This window comes from Corythoichthys intestinalis, chromosome 4 (genome assembly GCF_030265065.1).
Source record: "Corythoichthys intestinalis isolate RoL2023-P3 chromosome 4, ASM3026506v1, whole genome shotgun sequence".
NCBI lineage: Eukaryota > Metazoa > Chordata > Actinopteri > Syngnathiformes > Syngnathidae > Corythoichthys > Corythoichthys intestinalis.
The window spans coordinates 49,643,684-49,664,665 of record NC_080398.1 but is presented as its reverse complement, the minus strand read 5'-3'; positions in this window follow the sequence as shown (position 1 = coordinate 49,664,665).

The window sequence follows — 20,982 nt, the reverse complement described above, 5'->3', positions numbered from 1 at the left end:
GTAATTACTTAGTTACAAATTACTTCTCCCAAAAGGTAATTGAGTTAGTAACTCAGTTACCTCATTGTAAGAGTAATTAGTTACTCAGCATGTACTGTACTACATGTTATTAATTATACATTCTATAATATTGTTCACCTAAAGGATGTTTATATTAACCGAATTGAACTGATTTTTTTTTATTCCACAAAAAAAACAAAAATGTAGGTTACACATTTTTTTTTTTTGTTTTTATTTTTTAATTCCACTTATATACGATTTTAACGGTATAAAAATTTTAACTTTCAAATGCCATGAGGAAAAAAAAGCCTTTTTGTTTTTCCTTATACTGAACCCCCACCAAACCGTGACTCCTGTACCGATGTACATACTGAAGCGTGACTTGTGTTTATCGTCACACCCCTAATATGTATATAAATATAGATATATTTTTCAATATGCAGGTGAGGCTCTGAATCTGCTGCCTCTCCTATATTTGCTCTAGTTGTTTTTAATAAAAAACATCATACAAAGTTCATGGATACGTCACTTAAGAAAAGTTTAGAGCAAGAGATTATTTTTGGTAAGGAAAAAAAAAACATTATTATATTGTAGCGTCTACAAGGACAACACCAACTTGGTGATGAGAATGCACACTTAGCAGGAAAACAGTACATTATTTTCAATCAATTGTACCCATCTTGACATCATGAACTGTGTGTAAAAAAAAAAAAAAAAAAAAAAGTTGCCAAAAAGTTTAAAATGATGCTTGCCACGCTAAATGCAAATGCTAATGAGAATGCAAAAGCTATGCTAAAACTCCAAACCACCTAGCCAATCATCATCGCGTTTGCAATGGCGTCACTACCCCTTCCTTTCTCATCAGACAACCCGTGCCTCATTCAACCAAATTGTAGTATAGCAACCTTCACATCTTCAGTAACCGTAACAGCGTTTCAAAGATGGGAAAAGTAATAATTAGATTAATCCCTACTGAAAAACAAATAGCCGTTAGAAACGCCATAATACTCTTACGCCGTTATTAACAACACTGTTGGCTTGTCAGTCCAATGAAATTTATTGCAAACACTTTTATCACAATGCATCTGGCCATTTGGTGTGGTAGAAATACATAGATACTGTATCCTCAAATGGCGTATTATTACAGTGCTGGCCAGAGTTAAGCTCAACAATGTGAAACTGGTTTCAAGCAGAGAAAGTTCAAGCTTTTGGTGAGTGAAACAAGCCCCTAGCTCTGATTTGTCAGTGGATTTCATCAAACACATCACTGGCACAACTCAGTCTTTGAAGAGTTTGACGGAAAAGCATTGGAGGAGTCGGCCTGAGGAGGATGCTGTTGTAAATAAATTGTGGTTCTGCAGTTTGAAGCGGAGCGAAAGTAAAGAAATAATTATCGAGGTTGTGAAATTGACAAAACGTGAGAAACAGGTTGTGTGAAAATGAGGTGAGGGTGTCAAGGCCCATCATAGAAGTGACTGTAGAACCTGTCATGGGTCCCATTGGAACGAAGGCAGTTGTTGTGTTAGCAACACCTTTTGTCATCTGCTGATGTTTACTTCATAGTTGCTCATTTGTCTTGAATCGAGTCCAAAACGTGCAGTATCGTTGTCAAAGCTCAAGAATACGACTTATCTCTCTTTACAATGAAGCTGGAGGCCTCTTTTCTTTGTTTAGTTCAAATAACCTTGCCAACCAGTAATACTCATCCATCCTTTCTACCTGTATAGAAAATGGAAATTAGAATATCCATCACTCGTGCCAAATGTCAGCATGACTGATGGTTTAGTCACAGGATCCCCTTTGCCTCGTACCCGTGTAACTGTTTTGGAGTGAGAAGTGAACATTATCTAGTGCCATGATCTGATTTAGTCTGCACATTTCCATCGAGGAGAGCATTTGGAGTGGATGATGCACAATGTCTGTAAGGAGGCAGCCAGCAGAAGGTTTATGGAAATTTAATAGCATGAGCTTTTTTGCGTTGTTGGACTTGTTATTCAAAGAGTGGGCAGGCGACATGTTTGATATAAGACAATATAACAAGGCACAATCTCATATTTTTGAAGTGTTTCTGTCAAACTGGCCTGAAGGATGATGGGAGAATCTGTGCAAACAGGTTTTGAGTGGGGTGTGCTAAGACTAAAATACCAACTGTTCTCAGTGAAAATCCTTTGGTAAATAGCAGGAAACGACCCTTGAGAAGGCGATATGAATGCCAGTGAGCACAGACAGACTGTCTATTAAAACAAGTATTTAAACACATAAATAAATAAAAAGATTCAGTGTAAACAGATGAACTGAATAAAATTGAAGCATCAAGCCAATGTTGGGCTTTTGTCAAAAACACACTGCCTGGAAGGATATGGTTGTGCAGCTGTGCACTCAAGATGTTCTTTTAAGTGGGAAATATTCATTGTGGATAATGTTAAATTGTCAATCCAAACATAACAACAACTAAAACCCCATGGTGGTTTAAAATAGTGTCCCTCCTTCCTCTTTGTGTGTTCATGTGTGTGTTCGCACTTTGACGAGATGAAGACAGGAGCCCTAACGCTGCAGGATGGAGAAAGGTGAACAGGAAACAGAAGGTGCCCATGGAGGAGGTATATGACATCTGTCAGGGTGGGTGGGAGACTGCGCACAGCCCCCACCCAACCCCTCTGTCGGCCGTGGGTCACCCATCGTCTCTGTAGTCGCTGAAGTTGTCACAATACTGTGACACTTCCTTGGCAATGGTGCGAGAGAACCATCAGGACATGCACGTATTTTGGAGTAAATGTATCTAAGGGGAGGGGGGACATTTTGTATGTGCCTTTTTTTTCCCTCTCAGTGATGAAATGCCAGCGTTCCCCTCCTCTCTGGGTGACCCCGGATGAAGGAAGGTCAGCTGACACAGCAAGGTCAACAAACAAACAAACAGAAGGAATTAAAACAGAGAAAAGTAGAGCAGAGGAAACATGGCACTGTGTTGTTATCAATGTGAGTTTGATGGCATGTAGCAGCTATTACTCTCAGTTGTGTCCTCTGCCCCCCATTGGCTGCAACAACACCGCCTGGCGAGCTTGCCAATGTCACATCAACTTGTGCATCTGCAAGGAAGATTTCACCGCAGTGATCACCTAATTTTTTGCTCAAGGTGGCCTACCTTTAAATTCAGATCTGCAACCTTTATTTCATTCACACGATGTCAGTTATTTTTGAAAATAATAAGAATAAGAATAATAATCATAGAAACTGTGACCAAAATATCAGTTTGTGGTCATTTTCTGACTGAATGGTTAGGTACTGCAGCACATACACTGCTGGCCAAAAGTATTGGCACCCCTGCAATTCTGTCAAATAATGCTCAATTTCTCCCAGAAAATGACTGCAATTACAAACGCTTTGGTAGAAATATGTTCATTTATTTTGCGTGCAATGAAAAAAGAGAATGAAAAACAAATTTAAATCATTATCAATTTACACAAAACTCAAAAAATGGGCCGGACAAAAGTATTGGCACCATCAGCCTTATACTTGGTAGCACAACCTTTAAACAAAATAACTGAACAACCGCTTCCGGTATCCATCAATGAGATTCATACAATGATCTGCTGGAATTGTAGACCACTCTTCTTTGACCAACTTCTCCATGTCTCTGAGATTTGAAGGGTGCCTTTTCCAAACTGCCATTATCACATCTCTCCACAGGTATTCTGTGGGATTCAGGTCTGGACTCATTGCTGACCATTTTAGAAGTCTCCAGTGCTATCTCTTTAACCATTTTCTAGTGCTTTTTGAAGTGGGTTTTGGGTCATTGTCCTGCTGGAAGAAAGACACATGACCTCTGAGGAAGACCCAGCTTTCTCACACTGGGCCCTACATTATCCTGCAAAATTTGTTGGTTGTCTTCAGACTTCATAATGCCATGCACAAGGCCAAGCAGTCCAGGGTCAGAGGTAGCAACGCAACCCCAAAACATCAGGGAACCATGTTTGACTGTGGGGATCGTATTATTTTCTTAGAAGGCCTTGTTTTTTTCCTATAATTTTTTTGGTGATGCCTTTTCCCAAAAAGCTCTATTTTTGTCTCATCTGACCAGAGAAGAATCTTCCAAAACGTTTTTGGCTTTCTCAGGTAAGTTTTGGCAAACTCCAGCCTGGCTTTTTTATGTCTCTGGGACAGAAGTGGAGTCTTCCTGGGTCTCCTACCATAGAGTCCCTTTTCATTCAGACGCCGACGGATAGTACGGGTTGACACTGTTGTACCCTCAGCCTGAACTTGTTTGGATATTAGTCGAGATTCTTTATCCACCATCCGCACAATCTTTCATTGAAATCTCTCGTCAATTTTTCTTTTCCATTCACATCTAGGGATGCTAGCCACAGTGCCATGGGCTTTACACTTATTGATGACACTCCGCACGGTAGACACAGGAACATTCAGGTCTTTGGAGATGGACTTGTAGTCTTGAGATTGTCCACACTTCCTCAAAATTTTGCTATACTTCGGTCTTCTTTCTTTTCTTCATGCTCAATGTAGTACACACAAGGACACAGGACAGAGGTTGAGTCAACTTTAATCCATTTTAACTGGCTGCAAGTGTGATTTAGTTATTGCCACCACCTGTTATGTGCCACAGGTAAGAAACAGGTGATGTTAATTACAGAAATTAGAGAAGCATCACATGATTTTTCAAAGGGTGCCAATACTTTGTCCAGCCCATTTTGAGAGTTTTGTGTAAAATGGTAATGATTTAATTTTTTTCCCATTGTTTTTTGTGTTTTTTCATTGCAAGCAAAATAAATGAAGATAATACTACCAAAGCATGTTTAATTGCAATCATTTTGTGAAAGAAATTGAGCAATATCTGACAGAATTGCAAGGGTGCCAATACTTTTGGCCAGCAGTGTATTTTTATGTTAAACATCTCTGAGGCCTTGTAATCTGTCCAGTGCAAGACATGAGAAGGCCTTACAAGATCTTAATTCAACCAGAAGGGTCAAAGGGTGAAGGATCTGTCTGAATTTAGCTTTTACCTAAAAAAAAAAAAAAAAAAAAGTCATGGGAATCAGATTCTTTACCCAATGATTTGGAATTTCCGGTCAGTTCCATTGTTACCAAAAAGCTAGAACAAATGCCAGCTTATCTGGCCTTAGATATGCAGAAACGGTTAAGAAGTTCTTCCACGACATTCTTTCTGGTGTAACAATCATGAATGGCCATGACTACTTGCTCTGCACTAGTTTATAGGAGTCATGGGATACAACAGGTAATATTCATATTATTTTGTGTCTTTGAGAGAAGGCTTTCAGATTCTCTTTCCAAACTACTGTACACCCCTACACAAGTAATTATGAAAATATTACTGTGCTAAATCTCAAAGCAGATGAAAAACATAGGATATTTAATTCAGAAGAAGAAAGACATAGACCTATTGTATGCTGAGGTGTTGAAAAAAATGAGCGTTATATGTATAACATTTGAACCTGATGCTAAGGTTTTTAGTGAATGTGTTTTTGTTATACCACTGCCATGTAAATTCTGTCATAATTTTGGGCTTTCAAATTTTAATGTGTATTTTTATTACTCATTCATTTCCTTTCATCACTGAGTCTTTCTAACTATGAGAGCAATGTGTTTGGTGACTTGAATTGATTTAGCCTGCTGCCACAGACATCTGTATGCGGAGCTTAAAACAAACAAACAAAAAAACCCACACTTCTTTTGTTTATTCTTTGCATTGTCTTTTTGTTTCCAAGTGGAATTTTGACATTGGAGATGACAGGTGTCGGTGGGGTGGTGGTGGAGGTGGTGATGGTAAGAAAACAATCTTTGACTGCCTGTGGGTGAAGGCAGACTCCTCCAGGCAAGGCGGCCTTCAGCGTTTAGCTGGGGGCGCAGTATCAAAATCACAGCCACTGCTGTACCCCTAAGGCACTAATCTCAACCAGTTACCGTCAAGTGCTGCTGCTTCTTCATATAATCCTTCATTTCCCTTCTTTCCCTCTGCTCTTTCCATCTCCACCAGCCTTCCACTGTTTCAGACGCAATCCACAGAGGTGAGAGGATAAATGACAGCTTGAGCAGGCACAGAGGAAGCCAGACATCTTGACGCTGCGAGCATTCTTTCTTTACTTTGACCAGAGTACAAAGCAGCATCCCACTACTGGAAGAAAACTGGACCAAAGTGGATCTCGGCAGATGTTTGAGAGTGTGGCCATCTTTTAGTTGGCAAGGTTGTTTGTCACTTGATTATTATATGATCATTTTCTAAGTCAGTTTTACATGGTAAAAAGCTTACAGATATGGCAACATTTTAAACTGCACATTCTAACACAAGTCGAAAGTAGCATTTTGGGTGACTGGTTAGCAGATCTGCAATGATTATTTGCCATTATGTGTCTTCCTATAGAAAATTTTCCTTAGCGAAAGATGGGCGACTCCATCTTTGGCATTTTCTGCCACAGACTTCCAGTTTAGACAGAACAACATGAAGTGCGGCTGAAGTAAGCAGTGTGTAGACAAAAGTTAAACTGCAAAATCAAACAACACAAAGGAACCCACGGAATCTCCAAAAATGGATTCAGCCCAACCTAGATGAGGCTCAGGTACTTTCTGTGCTGTGCATGCTTGTGTAAACTCCTAGAAGCGCCTATATATATAGTTGGAAGTGGAATGTTTTGATCACCGACCAGCTATAAAGCGCCTGTGTGGATGTACCCCGCCATACGCCTTAACTCGAAATCAGCAGCAGAAAATGATTAAATCCCTCTAACACCTAAGCCTATTTTGGCCGAATTTGCATGTCTTTGATGTTGCCTTTATATTTCAAAGAAGAAACTGTTCACAATGGTCATGTTGGGCCTCTTTTTTCAGGACACCATAACCATCATATCCAAACTGTTGTTTTCTTCACTGACCAATTATAATCAACATTTTGGACCCAAAAAGGCAAAAAAATCCCAAAATCTTTTGTCAAAATTTGTAATATTGATGTCCCATTGAAAACCCAACATGCTCAAGGAACCGTTTTTAAGCTTGATAATATTTATTTTACTTGTTAGGATAAACATTAAACAGAAAAAAATAAGACCGAACAGTTTTATGTTTGACAATTCAACACAAACAGCAGGTATGGTCATGGGCGTTTTTGGTCTTTACACGTACTATGGACAAAACAGGTTATACAGTATACAGTGCCAAATAGTGGGAAAAAAAAAAAAAAAAAGTGTATATATATATATATATATATATATATATATATATATATATATATATATACATCATCTAACACAAAAAGGGTTTGGAGGATGGCTCTGTGTGAGATTAGGTCATTGTACCCATCACCTTATCAAAAGTATATATGTGCAATCAAGCTTCTCGAACACACATATCTATATACAAATTGAAAAGATTGATAGTGAAGAAAAAATCAAATATATAATTGAAAAAAAGTCAAACTAATTGCACCATCTCACACGGACATTACACGTTACACTGATAAGCAGCAGTTGTAAAAGACTAGTACCGTAATTTCCCGAATACAAGGCGCACCCGTGTATAACGCGAACCCCAAATTTACTTGTAAAATCTATGGAAAATTATTGCACCCGTGTATAACGCGCACCCTAATTTTAGCACTAATAAATAGAAGAATACAAGAAAACAGCTCATGTACAGATACAGAAATGTAATTTTACTGACTGGTGAAACACTGCACAAGCATAGCACATTGGTAGTTCAAAACATTACCGTAAACTGACAATATGTACGGTAATAATATGATCTGATAACTTCTTGAACTTACCAGAATCCAGGAGAAAACAAAACAGATGTGACTTTTCTTTTAAAGGCTGCTGTATAACTTGCTCGTTTCATCACAATGAATAAATGTTTCCTCCATGGATTCATACGGTAAAATGAAAGTGAGAAAGTAAGTCGGAAATCCGAGAGAACTGATCGCTGTCGACACGACAGTAACAATAGGAAGTATTGTTATTTGGGTTTGAGTTTCCCGAAGGACAGATATAGTTGACGGACACAGGAAGTCTGTGTTGTTATGGTCCGAGTTGCAGAGCTGTTATAAACGTTGACTCAAATGAGTTCAAGAAACTAAATTCTGTGCTTTATGAAGAGTGAAAAAAGCAGAATTTAACCAACAAAATCATTCAGCCGATCAGAGTGAAGTATTATCAAAACAAAATGGTGACGTCACGTACCGTAATGGTCGGCAACGGATCGCCGCATACGTTTCTTCAACACAACATGCCCGTGTCAATAAAAAAAAAATCGGTTTATATATAATATATATATATATATTTCTGTCTCCATCCATGTACCCATGTACAATGCGCATCATGATTTTACAAGTTGATTTGGGGGGAAAAAAACGCGCGTTATATTCGGGAAATTACGGTAGTTACCATATGTTGCAGCCACAGCAGTAATCTCAGTAGATAATGTTCAACATCATCATAATTACAATCATTATCGTAACAACAATATTAAAGACAACAAGTCGTTTCATGCGCAAGATTTTAGGTTTAGTATTTTTTAAACACAGGACACATGAAAATGCAAGGATAGAAAGCACATATCCCTTTTGTAACACAGTGGTAGCACTGCAACATGAACGCCCGGGACCTGCGACACCAGTGCAGCCTGCAGTCTTGATGTCTCCAACCTCTGTTAACAGCACCCATGTTATTACTTTGTGGTGGCACTGGCTTGGTTCTACAGCTGCCTTCATGAACCCAAAATCGTCATGTTCATGTATTAGGGCACAATTAACTTTGTTGCTGTACAGGTACTGGATGCCTCAGAGATTTTCAGATTCTTGATTGCATTTCCACCCACTGCTAATAAATCAATGAAAAACAAAAATATTTTGGTTGTGATAACGCTTAGCCATTTCTTCATGTTGCCCTCCCATGTCGTGATGATAGCAGACAGATATGGTATTGCCAAATTGTCTTTTTTGAGAGATTCTGACAAGGGATTCCACTCCAGCACCATTGTTGTTTTGGTTAGAGAAAGAGTAAAATGGAAGTCGCTGGCAGAAATGCGGAATCAAAGCGGAAGTACCTCGTACACTTGTCTATAAGATGCCAGTACTGGGTGTATTCATAGAAAACTGGCGTTGGCTTCACTTCACCCGTGATGTTAACAAAGTTCAAAAAATGGATGGATTGAACAAATTACATTATAGATTTTTAAAAATGTGTCATACTTAAATGGCTGAACAATAGAGTGGGTAGGTAAAACTGCTTAGTAAAATATCTACAGTATGTGAGCTACAATAGTTTTCATATGATGGAGAAACAGTTTAATTTTCTGAACTAATTTTCTATTAATTGATAAATGTTTATACCACAGTTTTTACACTACACTGCAACTGAATGCATTGAAGTACATAGCGAAGTGATAAAAATGTGGCTTCAAAATACCAGAAAACTGAGATATTGTCTCAGCTATCAGAACCCTTGCATGTACTTCCATCCATTTTCAACCCAACTTATCCTTGTCAGGGTCGCAGGGTGCTGAAGCCTATTCCAGCTAACCCTTGGCGAAACCTTAGACATGGCCACTAATATACAGAATATATATCTTCAGCATACATTGTAACTGCATTTACAGTACGTTTTAAATTAATCTTCCTAAAGTACCATCAGACTGGAATATTTCCCACTGAGTTGTCATGACGAGAGGTGCTAGCTGAGTAAATTACATGTATGAGAATTAAACCCATACATTCAAAGTCCTATTTATCTTAATACTTTGAAAATAGCCAGAAAGAAGTGAGTCAAGTTTGAACAGTGTTGTTATAAAAGTGGCTCAACACACAGACAGACAGCGGCTGGAAACGTTTCTGATTCGGCCTCACGAATGGGATGGCCTGCCTTGACACTATTTATACAAACACCCACAACGAGTCTTGACGCAGACGGTAGGTGAAAGCTGGTATATGTCTGTCTTGTGAGTGAGTGGGCCGAAAACCGTGGGGGTGGGGGTCCAGTTGCAGGGATACAGGGGAAAGAGAGGAAATGGAAGGATTAGATGAAACCTTTCAGTGCGTGTCATCATCCCTGACATTCTGTAGGGCTTGACCTTAACAGAGCAGCATCATGTCAGAGACAGGGGCTCATCACCGGCCAGGAACACACACATACAAGGAGAGAGCAAGAAAGAGAAATAGAGAAGTCTTTCGAGACCCCCAACAAGCAAGCATGCGCACAAACGCACGTACACAAAGGGAGAAAAACATACTTTATATTAGCTGGCACTTAACTGGTATTCAATTGAGACTCATGTTTGAGCTATTAAATAAATTAGAATTACAATCAGCAGAGCCACTCGATGTTAAGGATCTATTAATGAAAAAAATATATACAAATTGGGATTGAACGAGACATTTATTCTATTTTTGTTTCATAGTTTAAGTTGACAATTAGGTAGCTCAGAAGTCGTTGAGTATACAAAGAATTGAGCACTTATATAGAATGTAATATAGATATTAATTAATGAGTAGAAAAATGGTTGATAAAACTTATTTACCATGCGTGAAAAAAAACGTGTTTCATACTTAAACTGTATTGTTTTTTTTAAAAAAAATATTTTCATACTTAAACTGTATTTTTAAGAACGCAAAGTACTGTCTTGGACCACCAGAAGTTTTACATTTTTAATTATCGTATGCTTAATTACCTCGAAGCTAGGTTCTTGGAGCACAATGGACCTATCGCAAACCCCTTTTAACACTCGGTCAACCCAAGGCTCTGTCAAATTCTCTCAGTGTCAGTGATTGATTAAACGAACGATTTATGGATGATGGGGGAGTTCAAATCTCTGAATTTGCACTTCCACAGCTGGCAATAGGCCTGTTTTTTTTTTTTTTTTTTTTTTTCTTAATGAAATGTTTCTCGTTTGTTTTTGTTTGTTTTTTTTTTTTACATGAATTTTGTCTTCAAGCAGAGAGTATTGCACTATGCAGTGGAGTGGCATAAAGTTGTCTGCATGCACTCCAAATAAAAATATCTTTAAATGTAAAATTAACAGTAGATGTAACAGTAGAAAACAGTAAAAAACACATACAGTACAGGAGGACACTTATCTCTAAGCTGCTTTCTACTCGGGTTTTGCAGGTTAGCAAGTTCACACAGTTTAATGTTATGCTGACTCTGATGCAGGTCTGACTTTCAGTAGTAAAATTATTGGTGTGTTCCAAACTTCCACAAAATTGATGTACCGTATTGGCCCGAATATAAGACTGTGTTTTTTGCATTGAAATAAGATTGAAAAAGAGGGGGTCATCTTATATTCGCGGTCTAGACATTATACCCATTCACGACGCTAGATGACGCCAGATATCATTAAAACGATGTTCTTATGACAGATCTCAGCTATTCTCCCCATTCACAACGCTAGATGGCGCCAGATATCATTGAAGCGATGTTCTGTCATGACAGATCTCAGCTACTAGTTTAACCAGTTTGCATTATTTTATTGCAATATTTGTCCTTATTCAGATTTGTTTCAAGACTACAGTTACAGTTAGACTTCACTTTGATAGTTAACGCAGTTTTTGCAATTTTATTGTTTTATCACAATAGATTGGTTTATTTACATTTCAAAAACCAGAAGCCATTCATTTACAAATGTTATTGCACTTTAGTTTACATATTTAAATGTTCAGATATCAAGATTTGAATGAGGCAAAATAGCATGCTTTTTCTCTCAAATATATTGTTATAAATATTTGTTTCAGATGTACTATAATTATTTTCTGTATAAAAATTAATTTGGTAAACCTTTTTTCAAACTTGAGTCTTGAAAAAGAGGGGTGTCGTCTTATAATCAGGGCCGTCTTATAGTCGGGCCAATACGGTATTTTTACATTAATTACAGCGGGTGCTGCTGTGGCTGGCCCAAAAAAATTCTAATATCCCTCATCCTCGAAGGGGGCGCAAGAGACGGCATGTTGACATGTATTTCTGTCGGAGTTGTGTGTGTGTGCATGTTTGTGTGTTCTGGGTATCAGCCAATCAAACGTTCGTTTGAGGGGAAAAAAATGGACCAGCGCATTCAGCAAGTGAAAAGGGGTAAATGTAAGTCCGAACATAATGAAAATACAGATATTCACTTAATAAGAGTAGGGTCAATTCTATCCTTACAACATATGGGAAGAAAATCAAAATTACCTATATAACTGAAATCATTATAGAATGCAAATAAGGTTGCTTAAAAGTTGGTGGGGACAATTTGAGCATCCTGAAAATTTGCTAGCGTTATGTCACTACCGTACCTATGCAAACCTACGCCCTTGTGGAGTGGTATCTCCATGGTATCAAACTTTACAGAGAGAAGACCATTATTGTTATCGAGGCAAAATGCTACCATTTGCAACTTAAAAACAAGAAACCCCTCAGGCCGAATATCTTTTTAGCTATAATGTTAGCTTCTTAGTAACATTGTCATGTGTTCTGTCAGATTTTTCTCCCAAGGCTTTTGTGGAAATGAATAAGCCGTCTTTTACATTCAGTTGATTCTAAATATTATTTATAGGTTCTAAATAAACAACTTACATCATAAACATACATGTGCAACATGTATACGACGTAAATATATGTTCAACGTTGACAGAGCAGCGTGTATTCGAGCTAACCGAAGCCACATACAAGGTGTGTGCGTGAGGAGAACTTTCCTTCGTGTGCATCCGTGACCAAATATAAGTACACCTTCCTTTTTTATAGAAAGTTTGTGGCGTTTACTTTGGACCTTTAGTGCTGGGGTCTTGACAGCTTGGATTAGTTACATATTTTATTTGTGTACTGACAGCCTGGTAAACAAGTAGACAGTCAAGTGTGAGCAAACTAATGTTAATAGTTCTATCTACGTTTTTACTAAATGCTATCAAATATACCAGTATGTATTTTTTTTTTTTTTTTTTTTTACAAATCGATCATCAACTTACCTTCGAGCAAGCATAAGTGTCCTTGGGTGACTGTTTTGTCATTCAGTTCAATATGTAGTTGCCGACAGAGCCTTATCCATAGCATGCAGTTGGTGAGTCTTCTGTTAGGCTTTGAAAAAGGGACAAAAAATTATTACCCCTAATCTCTCAGAGTACCTGGTGTCAGAATTACAGGTACCCCAATTACAGCATTAAAACATCAGGTTTTTGCAATTTTAAAGTTACAAAAAGATATGTCATGAACACACAGCATTCCTACGCTACTCTACGGCTAGTTGTCTGACTTTTGTGATTTAGGGGGCGTGGTTTTGCGATAGGTCCATTGCATTATAATGTTCCAGCAATGTGCTTAAGACACACATTTACCATGTGTAAATAAAACAATAAAAGATAATAAATACAACAATAATCATAATAATAAAAGAAAGTACAAATGACAAAATCCATACATTTATGCACTAATGAGCCTTATAGTCAGGTGCACCTTATGTCTGAAATCAAACTGGTGTATTGATTGCCTTATAGCCCAAAAATACTGTACTTTAATACATATTTTTTCACAGTGAAATGGTAAATAGTAGGAGTGATACAAGGATACAAGGAATATACATTACAATACTAATTTCCATTCAAATTTTCACACCTATCATCATTGAGCCAAAGAAAAAATAACATTATATTTTGACAATAATTCAGACAAAGATACAGATGGGGGGGGGGGGGGGGGGGGGGGGGGGGGTTCATTTTCAACATTCACTAGTCACTATGGGAAGAAGTTGTCCATGCACCGGAATAATAATTTTATCAAGAAATATTTTTCAGTTAACGTGAACTAGGGGAGAAAAAAGTAATACAGTAACTAAAAATCTGATTAACAAAGAAAAACAACAATCACGGTTAATTTTAGGATCGTGTTTTTACTACTCCTCGGTGGATGCCTTCTCTCTACTGAATGGCATTCTTTGAATATGTGGCAGGACTGAATTTCAGAAAAATAACATGCCCTCATCCTAACCCCTTTGAAGTATCATGTCCGCCATGTTTGTAGATTTTGTTGTGACAGGCCTCGCCATTGTTTTGGAGTGTGTAACTAACTGAGCGCAGACATGCAGAGCTCACGGAGGTACGGTGCAAGAGTCTTCATTTTGCTGGAAACCTGTCCATTCCAAAATCAATGTACCGTAGACCTGCAGGGATCATAGTGAAGTCTTTGTAATGTTGATACTAATGTCATTTGGAATAATTAGTTGCTCATACTGTTAAATTAATTTCCATGAAGAGGTACTGAAACTTTGAACAATGGTTGGTTGGCTGCATTCTCCTTATGAGAATCTTATAAAATGTAAAATAATGGCCTCACAAATGTTCCTCCTATGGCATGTTCTAACTTGACAGCAACTTACATAAAGCTACACGATGAAATATTAAAAATCCCTCTAAATCCTCCCACTTATATATAGTGTTGTAATTAGGCAGGCACCAAATTTTACTGCCCACACTTTCTCATTGGTAGCATCACTATTCTATGGACAGATTTAGTGTCGGCCACTGCAATGATATTCCAAAAATATGGTTGACCTTTGATGGCTGGAGATGGTTTAGAGCAAACTGTTCCTTCTCTTTGTCGTTCGAACAGCCTGCTCCTATTGGTCTTATTAACATATGCCAGTCTCCTTAAATGCTCCTGTCACTTTATTAAAATTTTTAAATGCAACTCTATTCTTTTTTTTAATGTGCACATAACGGGCGCTTGCAGTCATTTTTATTTCATCGAGGAGTGAACTTTGCAAGAGAAGATAAATGGTTCACATTATTAGTTTGTGCTCTTCCTTAACCCAATTGATATATTCTGCAGCACAACACTTTCTTCTTGTCTATCTTTTTTTTCTTTGCAGACTGTACAGACATTACGTTGATATTTCAGAATATGTATTTCCACCAGCAAGTTAAACATGTTTCCATATCAATGCAAGTCACAGTAAAAGCTGCATGAAACTTTAGTTGTTTAGCAGTTTGAGCTTTGCTTGGGGTTTACATATTTTTTGACCCCATCATGCTATCTGTTCTAATGATGCTCAGGCTTCCATCAAAGTAGGGACCCCCGTGGTTCCTGGGGGCCCCTGGGCTCAGGCACTGTTGCTCCGCTTCAGTCTTCCCCACTCTGTGTGGTCTTGCACAGTAATGAGAAACTAAATTTCAAGAAAACCAAAATCAAACAACACAGCTCCTCACTCAGATTGACATCCAGTCTGTGCTCTGTCAGCCTTGCTCTTTTTCTCCTTCTGTGTAAAAAAAACAAAGATTGTTTTAATATACCAGTTCAATCACTGTGCCTAGCTTTTGTTCAATAGAACATCTTTCTCTACCTCCCATGACATATCATGAAGGTACAGTATATATCTTTACACACGCATGCAGCAACTCACTTCAAAGGATCTCTATGTGCACACATGGACTGATAAGTTACAACTTACTAGACCAATGCAAGACAAACGTGAAAAATATAGATTTGTAGCCAAAACCCCTGTTGATTCTGGGGCCACATACCTTTTGACAAATATCGAATAAATGCAAGAATATATATATATACTGGACTGTCTCAGAAAATTAGAATACACAATATTCTAATTTTCTGAGACAGTCCTGTATATTGTTCTATGTAAAGGACGTCAGCAAAGGTCGGCCCCCCACATTTTTACCACGCCAAATCTGGTCCCCTTTGCAAAAAGTTTGGACACCCCTGCTTTAAATGGTGGATTAATGTACAGGACTGTCTCAGAAAATTAGAATATTGTGTATTCTAATTTTCTGAGACAGTCCAGTATATATATATATTTAACCCTTTTTGTCAGTCTCTAAGGAAACAAACACCAACTACAGTATGTAAGCGTGAAGTCTGCTGGCAAATACAGGTTTACTGAACAAATTTCCACATCTAAAGCATTCAATTGTACACTATGCTGTATTTGGAGCAATTTAATAGAAAAGATAATGTTATTATACATTATATCTGTTTGAACACCATATTTTGGTACATGTCATCGACTAGTTGGTATTTAACTATTAGGCAACAACATTTTGTCATTCACTTTTAACAAAAGTTCCTAATCCTGGTTTTCACAGAGCCTTAGTGATTATGTATTGCAAAAATAACATTTTGATAAAACTTAAAACCACCTTTTCAGTCTGTTTTTGCACACGTGGCCTGGCAGCCCCCTGCATAGCAGTTGCCCATTGGTTTATGAATGTCCGTACGAGAATGGCACATGCAAATCGTTGACTGCTGTTTTGTGAAACGGTCTAAATCAGGGGTGTCCAAACTATTCCACATAAGGCCACAGTGGGTGCTGGATTCCATTCCAACAAAACAAGATGACACCTTTTCACCAATCTGGTGTCTTACAAGTATAATCAGTTGATTGCAGTCCTGTGCTGCTTGTGTTAGCAGATACCTAATTAGTTAAACTGTCTGTGCTCGATTGGTAGGAACGAAAACCAGGACCCACAGTGGCCCTTGAGGACTGGTTTGGACACCCCTGGTCTGAATAAATCAAGTTTGCTTGCTGGCTTGCTTTCTAAAACATTACAGGCAATCATCCATTGAAAAGATCCTTTAAAAAATAAATAACACCACATGTTGCCACAGTCAAATGTGAGAGGACATGCCTCTGCTTGCCAATTGAACCACTGATGGGTGTTGGTGACAGGAATAAGTTCCAATTTACTTATGTATAATAAAAGTTGGCGAAGGACTAAACCAGGATTATGTATAAATTGATGAAGTTTGATAAATGTCCAAACTTTCGTCATGTCATGTGAGTATGCAACAAGTGTCTGCTCACTGTTTTATCATGCAATGCCTTTAACCAGAAGGAAAGTGTTGTAGTCCAAGGAGCTGCAATGTCCCCAACCACAGACTACTTTAAACAATGCTATGTACATGAGTTCATTTGCTAATAAACAAATCCGTTGAAAAATGTTTTCCAGAGACTTAAGAAAACAAAAAAATAGATTATCTTATAAAAAAAAGAAAAAAGAACAACAACATTGTGCAGGTTTAGACTGTGGACCGACTGGATATTTATGTTATGGATATTTATATTTATATTATAATCACTTGATCTTGACTTCCAATCTTCCAATTCACACTGTACTTACAACTTACCCATCTGCTGCCTTCCCATGACCGAAGGCCGAGCAGCGGCGGTCTTTTGGACGGAGCGGAAAGTTTGTAGTGAAGTTTCACCGTGGGGGCGGGGCCCAAAAAAGAGACTTGTTCTATTTTGTCAGCGCTGATGTCAACAACTCATCCAATAGCAAAATCAAATCAAATCAAATCAAATTTATTTATATAGCCCTTTACAAAACCTGAAAGGTCCCCAAAGTGCTTTACAACAAAGACAAACATGGCACATAGTAAATAAAAGGCAGGAAAGTATTATACAATGACATTAGGAAGAAAAGAAAAGAAAAAAAGAAACTAAACATCGCATCACGATTAGTCAGACAGCAAACAAAACAATAAAACAGATAAAATCCGAAAACATTAAAAACCCTAAAGAAATAAAACCAGGCTAAACTAATCTTAGGGAAAGGCGAGTCTAAAAAGGTGTGTCTTTAAACGAGATTTAAAAAGGCCCACATTTGTAGTGGTGCGGATCTCCGGGGGAAGACTATTCCATAACCTGGGTGCAGCAACCGCAAAAGATCGGTCTCCCCACTGTTTGAGTTTGGACCTTGGGACTTGCAAATGAAGTTGGCCGGTAGAGCGAAGACTCCTGCCAGAGTTACGGATGGTTAAAATTTCTGATAAGTAAGAAGGAGCCTGGCCATTAATAGAATTAAAAACAAACAGTAAAAGTTTAAAATCAATTCTAAAATGGACTGGAAGCCAGTGGAGCGATGATAGCACGGGGGTAATATGTTCACGTCTAGGTGTATCTGTTAAAAATCGAGCAGCAGCATTTTGAACAAGTTGGAGACGAGAAACTGAGGATTTGGGAAGACCAACATAAAGTGCGTTGCAGTAATCCAGCCTTGAGCTTATAAAAGCGTGAATTGCTTTTTCCAGGTCGTGGCGAGTAAGAAAAGGCTTCACTTTGGCTAAGAGACGGAGCTGGAAAAAACTTGCTCTTACAACAGAACTAATCTGTTTTTCAAAGTTGAGCCTGCAATCGAATATCACGCCGAGATTTTTAACATGTGTTTTAGAAAAGGGAGCCAGAGTGCCAGGGTTGGGCTCAAGGGCATTTAACATAGAAGGTGTGCCAAAAGTAATATATTCAGTTTTGCTTTCGTTAAGATGTAAAAAGTGTTGCGCTAGCCACTGCTTCACATCGGATATGCACTCCATTAATTTAGTGAGAGCAGTTTGTTCGTTGGGTCTCAGGGGGAGATACAGCTGCAGGTCATCAGCATAAAAATGAAAAGAGATATTATGTTTTTTTATAACTGATCCTAAAGGTAAGAGATAAAGTGCAAAGAGAACAGGCCCTAAAATGGAGCCTTGTGGCACCCCACAAGACAGAGAGGTTTGTGAGGAGGAAAATTCCCCAATCATTACTGAGAAGGTCCTATGTTCCAGGTACGATTTAAACCACTGTAGAGCTTTACCACGGATACCTATAAAGTGTTCTAGACGAGATACAAGGACTGTGTGGTCGACTGTATCAAATGCTGCTGTGAGAAGGATTGCTGGGTTTCCATTATCTACAGAAAGGGAAATGTCGTTGTGCACTTTTAACAGTGCTGACTCAGTGCTATGTCTGGACCTGAAGCCTGATTGAAACTTGTCAAGGATGGATAGCAGAGGGGCAGGCATACTTATATCTGTGCTATCAGGCTGTTTCGGCACACAGATTTACGGCCGACAAAACCTTGATAAAAGTGTGTAAACACTTGAAAAATGACTCTCATACAGTACCTCTCCTTGCTAAGCTAAAAGGTACCTCGATGTGTGTTTGTGTGGAAATGTAGTTCACGAACAATAAAAAAACTATTCACTTTCTAATCGATTATAATATCCCCTACTCCTAGAAATAGGAAAAGTCACTGTTTGCTTGTGTAACAATGAAAAATAAATGCATTACTGCTTGAGATTATACAGATATACTTGCCGCTTTTCACATCCTGACAGTGTCTACGTCAGGCTACATGGCTCCTTTCGTTTTGCACTTACAGTGGACCAATCTTCACACTGGGCTGACGGTAGTATGAAACAGCCTTAACGTTCTGTGGAGTACCAAAATGTCCGGCCAACAAGGTGACAATCGTTATTGTTGGTCTTCATGGTTCCGAATGCACAAAACAAAGCTGGTTATGGATGAGAATAGAGTTTAGCTTCTCTAAGGCTACGTCTACACTAGGACGGATAATGGCCTTAAACGTGTAATTAGTTGGACTATACAGCATGTCAGCTACGGTAGTATGTCTACTATCCAGATTAGTTGTTACACGGATAATTAGGCGGATAATATTACCAGCCGCTCATTATGGACTGCTGTCTCCGTACAACAATCGGATACTAAGGAAGTGATTTGATGCCATTTTTAGTGTGGCATGATGGCATCGTAAACAATGGAGGCGGACGATCACAACATGGCATTCCAGCTCCTCTTTTCTTTTCCACACATTTTTCCTGAACCTTCCATGTCGCAATAATATGCTTCAATTCAGTGTCAATTTTTGGTCTTCCCATCGCGGATGATGCAGAGGTGAGCGTTTTTGACAGAGCTCTTTTCCCGCGCTGTCTCCGATCAGCCATCTATGGGTCTAGCCCCTCCCAACTCAATGCCGACCGAACATAAGTATATAAAAATGCGTAGAGGAAAATTAAAGCCCGAAAAGTGATCTGCATGGTACCCTCAGTCAAAGAGGCGTGCGATCAGTTTTTTTCATGACAATTCTGCCTGTCAAACCTGTCGCCACTTCCAGGATCGCCACTGCTATGCACAAGAACTCCTGGTTGTGGCTTTCAGGATATACGCAGCGCCACACCATATGCTTCTAGTTTCCAAGTGGTGAGAATGCAACTGAGCATCGATTGTAACATCCCGAGTAACGATGTCAGGCTTTCGTTGTCTTCTAGTGATTTATTTCAATCACAACTCGGCGACTGCTCTTAAAAGCCGAGCGTGCTCTCCCTTCATACTGCTACTACATGATGTGTTCCATTGCGTTCACAAAAAAAACAGTGATCACAAAACGGAGTTCACGACCCCTGGTCTAGAGGGTGTGGTACTTTCGAAATTTCCCGCCAGCAAGTAATGACTTTCCGGTTCAGAGGTAAACCTCACGGGCGATGACGAAACATGTGAGGTTGCTCCTTTCTACGAATGCGTAGTTTGCGCAAATGCAGGTGTACCTTGCAGAAGCAGGGAGGCCTTAAACGCTCCTTAAACGTAAGTGAGGTATACAAATAGTTGGCAAAATACCCTGGGAAAAAATTATATGTCCTAGTGTAGACATAGGTGAACTTGGGCTATTCTGAACGCCATTAGTCTTTGAAGAGTCGCACCAGCAGGACAGTAAGATTGGTGGTGAGGAACGAGGGCAGCTACACAAAGCGAAGCTCCATCTTTGGTGCCAAAACGTCCAATAATCCCCAGGCAAGCAGTATGTGACAATCAAAATTGTACCAAACCTGGTTGTTTTTATTCAAAATAATTGAGGTAAGGTAAAACACAAAACATGGAAATCCTGAGCAGAGACATTTAAAATTTGTAATTGTTGACTTTACATTAAAAAAATGAGAAAATTGCTGCTTCTATTAGACAGATGTAATTTCCTGTACAGTAGGTCTTTAAAAGAAACCTACCTGCCAAAGTCCAGTGCTGCAACTGTCTTTACTTTTGTTCAGTCATTGTAATGGCAGGCATCAGTAAGAAGCAAGCCTTCCTTCCTGAGCTTTGTTCTCTGTTGACTCCCAGTGTGAGTCCCGTGTTAATTGGGTAAATGACGGTGTGTGTACAGACGTTGCCACCCCACACTAATGGCGACACCAGCAATCAAAACAAAAGGGCCGTACCGGCTAA